The 9,909-nt window shown below is 42.8% G+C and overlaps 1 non-coding gene across 1 annotated transcript; it reads right to left on the bottom strand.

Moving 5' to 3' along the window:
* Positions 1-489: 489 nt before the first annotated feature.
* LOC111825189 lies at positions 490-596 on the bottom strand. Its single transcript, XR_002828331.1, has one exon. It is a non-coding gene; the product is annotated as a U6 spliceosomal RNA (small nuclear RNA).
* Positions 597-9,909: the final 9,313 nt, after the last annotated feature.

The following is a 9,909-nucleotide window of genomic DNA, read 5'->3' as shown; positions in this document are numbered from 1 at the left end:
GCAGGACAATGAGAAATTTCACCATGCTATGCAAAAGAGTGTGCAGTTTAAAATGTATGAATAGCTCTAGCCGGTTTGGCTCAGTGGCTAGAGCATCAACCTGTGGACTCAAGGGTCCTGGGTTCAATTCTGATCAAGGGCACGTGCCTGGGTTGCGGGCTTGATCCCCAGTAAGGGGTGTGCAGAAGGCAGGCGATCAATGATTCTCTCTCATCCTTAATGTTTCAATCTCTCTCTCCCTCTTCCTTCCTCTCTGAAATCAATACAAATATATTAAACAAAAAGAATGCTTTAAAAATAAGTAAAATGTATAAATAGTTTATTTCTGGAATTTTCCATTTAATATTCGTGTACCGGTATTGACCACCGGTAACTGAAAGCATGGAAAGTGAAACTGTAGATAAGGGGGACTACTGTATTGTGAAATTTTTATCATAATAAATTTATCATCCCTCATCTCATATGGATTGAAACGTTTTATTCCTTGTAAAACTAATGGGATATTTCATGAATTTGCATGGTATTCTTGCACAGGGACCATGCCAATCTTCTCTGTATTGTTCCAGTTTTAGCATATGTGCGGCCAAAGTGAGCACTTATTTCCTTTCTTAAACAACCTTTTGTTTTCCCAAGAATTTAAAATTGTAGAATTTAATAGGTTTCCTGGTTTTCTATATACCTACCATTGATTATTCCCCAAACTTCCCAGTGGAGCTACCAAGACCCCCTAGACACAGTCAATCAAGCCCAGTGGGTGGTTGAACAATTTTGATTTTTCCTTGAAACCATCCCTCTGGGGTCCTCAATCCCTAGCTCTATGTGGTTTAGACTGGCTCCCTTTAGGTATGCTGTACCTCTCATGCCTCAGTTTCCCCTGCACTGCTCTCCTCTGATGATCTTCTTCCTGGATCTCATATCTTTTTTGTTTTACTCTCTTGCTTTGGTGAAATCTTCTTAGAAGCTCATGAAAACACATGTGGGGTAAAATTTTAGAGCGCTTGCATATCTGAATATGTCTTTATACTCTCTTCATATTTGGCTTACCATTTGGCTGGATATAAATTTCTAGGATGGAAATACATTGTACCACTGCAGCAATTTTCAACCTTTTTTATTTCATGTCACACATAAACTAACACAGAAATTCTGTGGCACACCAAAAATTATATTTTTCTGATCTGATAGAAAAGATAGGCATAATTTTGATTCATTCACACTAGACAGCTATTATTGTGTTGGCTGTCGTCATTTAAAAATATATATTTTTATTGATTTCAGAGAGGAAGGGAGAGGGAGAGACAGATAGAAATGTCAATGATGAGAGAGAATCGTTGATTGGCTGCTTTCCGTATGAGGATCAAGTCCACAACCCGGACATGTGCCCTTACTGGGAGTGAAAACATGACCTCCTGGCTCATAGGTTAATGCTCAACCACTGAACAACACTGGCCGGACTGTTGTCATTTTTCTATTTGACAATCCAGGGGAAAAGAGGTCAGGGCCCATGACTAAAGAGTCAGTTTATTGCATGTCTTAAAAATTCTTGTGGCGTACCAGTTGAAAATCGCTGCTCCACTGTATTCTAGGTCTAGTGTTGCTATTGAGAGGTCTGATGCTTTCCTGATTTCTAACCTTGCCCATTGATCTCTTTTTCACCCTTTTCTGAGAGTATTTATCCCTACTCTTCATCCTGGGGCACTTGGAAATTTTACAATAATGTATCTAGATGTGCATCTTTTTTCATACATTATATTTGACCTTTTGATGAATCCTTCACATCTGGAATTTCATGTTCTTTAGTTATGGAAATCTTGGGATTTATCCTTTGGAATTGCCTCCCTTATTTTCTCTGACCTCTGGCATTGAAATTTCTATTAAGAGACTATTGGACCTCCTTGATGGATGCTTTCATTTTTCCATTATTTCTTTCCTTTTTTTTCATCTTATTGTCCTTTTTCTACTTCCTAAGAGGTTTTTTATATTAATCTTTTAGAAGTCTATTTGATTCTTTAAGGTTATTTCATATTTAATACCCATGCACTCTTTTTAGTTTTCTGACTGTTCTTTTAGAATAGCTTTCTGTTCTTGTACCTATCTTATTTTTTTCTGAAGATATTAATAATTTTTTAAAAATAATTATTTTGCTTACTGTTTTACCTTTGTTTTCTCTAGTCCCTTATTTACAGTTTTTGTTTTTTGGTTAGAGTTTTTCTTAAATGTCTGAGATCCTTAGCTATCTGTTCATACTTCAGAGTGAGGAACCATGTTGTGCCTGGGATTCTGTGGTTATGGGTGGTCCTTCTTACTGAGGGGCTGCAGTGTAAAGTGCTGAGGTCCTGGATATTTGCTTAGCTATCTCACCAATGCCAGACTCTATGAAGATAAACTCTCTAGCTTTTGGTTTCGTTGCCAGTCTTCTGGGAGTCCAGTAGGTGAAGACGGGGAGAGGCTTCACATTCAGTCTTTAGATGTCACCTCAGATGGGTACTAGTTCTGAAGGAGGCAGGTCTGAGGCCTATCCTATAGACCACCCATGTGTAGGAGAGAGGAGGAAGGTAAAGTTAACGAAGGGGAGAGAGGGCAGAGTGGTGGTCAGAATGTCAGGACGAGAATCAAGGAAGCGGGAGATCAGCAGCATTGATTGTAGTCTCATCAGTTGGCTTTAGGCAACCACTGAGGATCTTCATGTTATAGTGGAGCTGGAACCCTGCTTGTGGGAAAAGGGAAGCCAAATGGCCCTGCAGAGACTGAAGTCCCCTTCTCACTCAATCTATTTCCTTTCTATGGGCACTGCTACCCTTAGTTCTGTTTCCTCCAGAGGTTCTGAGCATATCCTGGGGAGATAGGGGATGCAGGCACATCAGTCACCAGAAGTGATTGACAGAAGACAAGAGGAATTCTTAAATCTATGAAGGTAAAACAAACACTTTATTTAAGGAAAAGGAAACTTGGGAAAAAAAACCTAATAAATAACTCAGTACAGCTGGCTTAAGCACTTTAAAGCCAGTGTCTGTGATAAGCAATGGAAACATTAATATGAAATGCTTCACCATAAATGAGTACAATTCAGGCTGATGTATTGCAGCTGAGCTGGCTGTCGGACGGCATGCTTTTAAAGTGATATTTACAATCAGTAGTTTTTTCCTTTGGTAACTAGAAGAAGGCAGAAATGGCTAGTAGCCCACCCAGGGGGCGGCTCTGAGCCTCAGGAAGCTGGGCGCCCGGCCAGGCAACTGACTTTCCACTATGGCCCCTTCCCCAGGCAGCTTGAGACAGGGCAGGAGGAACCCCAGAGCAGGGTGGTGAGGCCCATGAGTGAGTAGAGAGCTCAGGGCCTGGGTCCAGTCAGTGGCCAGCTGGGACGTCTGGAGACAGTGGGTTGGTATTTCTGGGCTCTTTGTCTCCCAGCTAGTCCTGGAGGTCTCAGAGGGTATCTCCCAGGTGCTCTGAGACCATTGTCCTCATGTCCCTGCTGAGCCGCCTCCTTCTCTGACCCAGAGTCTGTCGATGGTGCCCATCGAGCTGCTCAACCCCGAGTCCATTCAAAACAAGCATGTATTTTTACTTACGTTTTAAAGTTTATAAAACAAAGGGAAAACTACCACCGGTCCTAGCACATCAACATGGTTATGGAAGAATCAGATAAAATGATCATATGAGAGAATGTAAAGCCTTCTTTTTCATGTAGGGGTAATCTGATAATCGTCATCCGAAGGACATCCTTCTTATTAAGCAATAATAATAATAAGAGCAGCTCACATTTGCTGTGTGCCAACTTCATGGCAGGCCCGAGCTGAGCCGTCCCTCCGGGGATGCTCCCTTGGCTTCCTGCTGGCCCTGGCTCCATGCCTGTGTGGACAACCTTCCTCTTGGCCTTCGAAGGCACTGTCTTTCTCCCTCTCTCTGGGCTCCATCAGGACTCTGCTTCTCCCCTCTGCCAGCACTGCTTCTCTATCCCAGGTTTCTGCAGGCTTGCTGGCTGATTGGGCAATGGGAGCTGTTTTGTTTTGCTTTGTTTCATTATCATTGTTGTCCCTGACATGGGTCACAAGACCCTTTACTGAAAGTGTTCAACTGTCAGTCACTACAGGGAAAATAAACAAAACAAAAAAAAATAGATGGCAAAAGGGTCAAAGGTGCAGGGTCCTCCTGGTGGTTGTTGCTAGCTAGTGGTTCCTAAGTCTTTTTTAAATGATGGCTCCATAGTTTCCCAGAGGGAGTGCAGTGGAGGGTTTGGCCTTGGCTGAAGCCACCAGCCATGATTTCTAGACCCAAGTCAGCCCAAAACTTCTCTCCCTTCTAGAAACCTGCACACAAAGTCTCAGGAAACGCAGCAACTCAGCCCTCCCCGATCGCACTGCACATCTTTCCAGGTCCCTGTTATAAATGTGAACTGAACAGATGTATTATATGGAAATGCCTTAGAATATCATTAGAAACAGCTTTTGCATTAATGGTCATAAATCCATACCTGCAGTCACGTTGGATTTCTGCCTAACTGTTTGATAACTTGAAAAATGTAAATTCTGTTCCAGTATGAATTTGGGGAAATGGATTGAAGGATGGCTTCCTTCACTCTTCTGCTCTTCTCCCGCCCAGTCCATTTGCCCCACCACCCCAGGCCTGCCCCACAGCACCATTAGGATGGAAGGGAAGGAGGAAAGTGAAGAAGTCACATTTCCAATCACCAAATCTGACCTCAGATCTACTGTATGATCCTGAAGGATGTAGGTCCATTCAGCACCCCGTGTGGTAGGCTGCTTCTCAGATGGCTCTCCAAGGTTTCTGCCTCCTGGTGTTCACACCCTCTGTGTGGGCTGGATCTAGGGATGGCTCTCCAAGGTTTCTGCCTCCTGGTGTTCACACCCTCTGTGTGGGCTGGATCTAGGGACTTGCTTCTAATGACTAGGATACCACAAAAGTGGTGGGGTGTCATTGTGGAGATTAGGTTATAAAAAGCTCTGATTTTAGAGGGAGAGGGAGAGGGAGGGATGGAAGAAGGGAGGGAGGGAGAGAGAGAGAGAGAGAGAGAGAAACATCGATGTGAGAGAAACATTGATTGGTTGCTTCTGTCATGGGGATTGAACCTGCAACCTTTTGGCCTACAGAAATTATACTCCAACCAACTGAGCCCCCTGCCCAGGGCAGAAAGCTCTGATTTTTATGTTGCTGGCACTCTCTCTTCTTGGTTTGCTGGCTTTGATGAAACCAGGTGCCACGGTGGAGAGACCAACATGGCCAGCACCTTGGGCAGCCTCTGGTTATCTGCCAGTGAGAAACAGACTGTCAGTCTGATGGCCTGTGAAGACACGAATCCTGCCAGCAACCGTCATGTGCGTTTGGAAGCAGACACTGCCTCATATGTACCTTGAGATGACTGTGGCTGCAGCTGACACCTGGATTACAGCCTGTGAGAGTTAGTTACAGCCCTACAACCAGTAAGAGAACCTGAAGTTGAAGACCCAGCTAAGCCGTGATCCACAGAAAATAATAGAGCGGATGATAAATAATAAAAGTGCTTTGTTCCAAATTGCTAAGTTTTGGAGTAATTTGTTGTGCACCAATTAATAACCAACACACCCCTACTGTCACTAATCTGTAAAATGGAACAATTCCCACCAGTCCTCCTAAGTACAGCAGGATAAATGGGGTATTAAGACCCATTGCAATACTGAAACCTTATTCTGGTTGCATCAATAATAGTCAGTCATTGATTTATTCCATAAATACTTACCAAGTACCAATTATGGTTAGATGCTGTGCTGCAAAAATAGGCTATAAAAATGAATACAGCATCCTTGTTTCCTTAGATGAGGTCATGGTCTTTATGAGGAGAGTGATATATAGTTTGGAAACAGAGTGAAATACAATATATTTAATGTTCTGAAATACCCTCAAACTGCTTTGGAAGCCCAGATGCCAAATACAACTTCAGGTAACAAAACTGCTCACTAGAGTAGTAAGAATTCTTGGAAATCTCTAGGCATTCCCAATCTCCCCTTTTCCAGTGAGAGCACCAATAAGAAAGAATGAGTTTAAGAAGAGAAAGCTTAGAATTTGATGAGTATAATCCCAAAGTGTGCATGAGATGCACTCTGGCGTTTTGAATGGAAGTCCTAAGACATATCTTCAGTAGGGACTCCCATTCAACCTCACCTTCCCAGACACTTGGTACTGGCCCCATGATGTATTTCATTTGCACAGCCCCTGTCCTTTCACACTAATCTTAATCCTTCTCAAGTTTCCTGTGATATCTCCCTCTCATCTGACCTCCAGGAGCCCCTGGAATCCTAACTACATAATACAGCACCAGTCATAAACATGACTGGTTTGTGTCATGTATATTGTTTGTTCACCATTTCATTCCTTAATTCAACAAAAAGGCTCCAGTCCCTCCAGGAAGTGGCTGGGCTAAAAAAAAAAAAAGGTTTGTTGAAAGTCTGTTTAGGGAGTTGTTGGTCCCCCAGAGTTCCTTCACGCCGTGGCAGGAGAAGGGAATTGTAGTCTCTGTATAAATTGAACCACAGAGGCCCAAACTCTTCATCACTGGCCACAACAGAGGGTGGGGTGTGGTGCCTTAGTGAAAACAGCAATTAAATGAAGACCACGCATAGTCTATGTCATAGCATCCTAGCTTCTACACAGATGAGACTTGAATTGGTTATCTCTGTCTCTGACCACTCAGAGATAACTGCCTGTAGAACATCTCTGCTTGGCAATCTCAGTGCTACTGCACTCACAACCATGCAGACCCACGCAAGTTTCCTCGGCATCATTTTGGGTCCTATATGTCCAGGCATAAAGTGCCCCAGGGCCTTTGCATGGCTATTCTCTGCCAGGAATGCTCTCTCCACATATTGGCAAGGCTTACTCAATTTTCCACTAAGTTCTTGATCAGACTTCACCTTCATAATGAGTCCTCCTCTGATCATCCAATTTAAACTTGCAATCCTCCCCCCACCCCCAACCAGGAATAATGCTTGGCATGTAGTCATCTCTCAATATAATGTGGTTTTGGAATGAAGTGAAGAGTTTGAGTTGAGGCTGGAAACCCATATATTATCTTTGCTTGTGGTAAAATATATATGACATAAAATTTGCCATTTTAACTATTTTAAGTGTACAGTTAAGTGCCCTTAAGAGCATCCACATTGTCGTGCAACCATCATCACTATCCATTTCCAGAACTTTTTCTATCATTCCGAACTGAAACTCTGAACCCATTAAACACTAACTCTTCATCTCCTTTCTCTCCCCCAGCCCTTACTTTTTGTGTCTATGAATTTGACTACTCTAGCTACCTCATATATGTGGAATCATACAATATTGGCCCTTTTGCATCTGGCTTATTTCACTTTGTGTAATGTTTTCAAGGTTTATCCATGTTGTAGCAAGTATTAGAATTGCTTTCCTTTTAAAGCTGAATAATACTTTTGGTAAGTATAGATCACATTTTGTTTATCCATTCATAGGGTGGTGATAGAAGCCTGCATTTTTTCAGAGATGATGCCTATAGGACAATAGGGTGGGATGGCAGGTGGGTTCATTCACCCCTTGTGTTTCTCCTGATGGGTAAGAGCCACCAGTTTGTTTCTCCCACAGGTTTCCTTGGTGATTACTCACCAAGGGAAGGCAATTCTAGACAATTAGAAGAAGTCCTAAAACCTTGAGTGTGAAAATATTTTTCTTTATGTAGTACTGCAGGTGAAGCCAAAGGTAGAAAGAATGTAGTGAAAGCTGTGAGGATACATTATCTACTTTATGCTTTCAGAAATAATGAAACAATGGACTCCATGTCTTCAAACATTATATAAATTTTTCCTTGAATAGGTGACTTCAGGCTAAATGCTAAACCCAAACAAAACCTGAGATTAAAAATAAAACAACTATATTCAGGAACACTGGAGAAATCACCCTGGTGGAGAACCCAAGGGGATTTCCACTGGGTTTTTGGTGGGAGGTGCCAGAGCTTCCACGGGCTGGGAGAACCCAGGACATGCTGAGCATATCTGGTGCCCTATCTCGTTTTGTTTGAAATGTTTTTCACCCGATAATGCACCCAGGGATGATGGTCATTTTAAAGGGCCATGTATCAGTTTTGTTTTGAGCTTGAATCCCCACGTATAGTTTGTTTCTCTTCGGATGTGTGCAGTTCTGGGCACTAAGGGTGCTTCCTGAGACAATGAAGTGAGTTTTAAGCACCCTCCCGCCTACTTCCTTTGGGTCTCCCTTTCTCTCCACCAACCACCAAAGCCTGATAGAGCCTACAAAGGTAGCTACCTCTCTGCCTCTCAGATGTGGCCTTTTTCCATCTTTCTCCCTCCCTGAAGGCAGGACAACTTGGGTGAGTGTCTGATTGCCTGTTTCTCACTGATGTGTTGTGGGGAAAACATTTAACTGATAACAGCAAGAGTGGAAGCAGAGGGGAAGACTAATGAATTCCTGAGGTGAGGCTTGGAACTTGAGATACAAGATCCATCTCTCTGAGAACCTGGGGAGATCCTGTGACCACTCCAACAACCAGTAAGAGTGGGATTTGGAGGGGAGGAGGAATCCCCACTTAAAACTCCAAATGTGCTCTCCCATAGGAACATGTCAGGATTTAGGGCACTATTAGGACATGATTGCACTCCAAGTACATGGGGCTTTAACAGGCTTCTGTGGGCTGCCTGGGCACCTAACTACCAGGCACAGCATGGTTTCTATGGGAAAATGCATATACACTCAAACGTTTGGCACAGAGCCTGCTCTTAAGTAGAAGACTGCTTGAATGCCATATTCATAGCTAAAGTATATACATAGGCCTATTTTTAAGACATATGCCTATTTCCAAGATACTCAGCGTATGAGTATGGGCATTGGAAGAAAGAATTGATAGAAGTAGAACTCATGTTCTTGGTGGGCAGGTTGAGGGATATGTGAACATTCACAGTGTGGAACACTTTTAATTTTACATGGAAGGAGAGTAGAGGACACGAGATGATGCCTAAAATAGTCTCTTGGTTTGTGTGGTTTGCTCCACATGGGCTTTCCTTTCAGCAGCTCCATATGCACACAGTTCTTCATTTTGATACTAGCAATTGAATTCTACAGTAACAGAAAAGACTGCATTAAATTAAGAGGCTAGGGTATGAACAAGACCTGCATTTCATAGCGTTTGCCAAAGTAATGAACCACCTTTAGTGTCCTGTCTCTCCTTGATGCATGATGCTCCCTGATGGCAGACCTAACTTTCCTGCCCCCAAATGGGCCTAACCTGCAGGAGCTGGCAGGAACTTTGCCCAGGACACATCTTGATGCCAGTTTTCCCAAGCTCTCAGTTATTCAAGGTCAACATCCATATCCACTGGTCACCAGCCCAGTGTTAAAAACTGTGGTTACTGTCATTATAAAAGTGAATTAACCTAGATTCACTTCATTTTACTCCAGATAACTCTATTCAACCCAGTAATTCATGGAGTTAAATTAATTCACTTCAATTTAATACTTTGAATCAGTAACTCAAATAAGCTCAGGTAAGAACTGAATTCAATACCCCAAACATTGATTAAACCACCATTTGGCTGGCCGTATGTTCTTAACCATGAAAGTCACGAAGATGGTTCAGTTGGCCTTTGGGTTGGCAGAGAGCTGTGGGATGAATAGTCTCCTCCTCTCCAACTGTGTGTATTTTATTCATAGATTGTCCTTGTATTCTAGACAAAAATAACGAGTGTAAATGCTGTTGTTTTTCAGTTGTGAATTTAAGTAACAGAGTTTTTGTTCTGATTCATGCATCGTGTTTGGAATAGAGTAGCTGGTGTCTCACGACAAATAAGAATGGCATGGAAGATGAGGATGGACCCGGACCTGAATTCTTGGGGGGAAACTAAGATTTCTCCATGGCACGCTCCCCATGGCATCCACAAC

The sequence above is a fragment of the Myotis lucifugus genome, unplaced genomic scaffold, assembly GCF_000147115.1.
Source record: "Myotis lucifugus unplaced genomic scaffold, Myoluc2.0 scaffold_16, whole genome shotgun sequence".
Lineage (NCBI taxonomy): Eukaryota > Metazoa > Chordata > Mammalia > Chiroptera > Vespertilionidae > Myotis > Myotis lucifugus.
The sequence above is the reverse complement of the archived record's forward strand: the minus strand, read 5'-3'. Positions and strand labels throughout refer to the sequence as shown.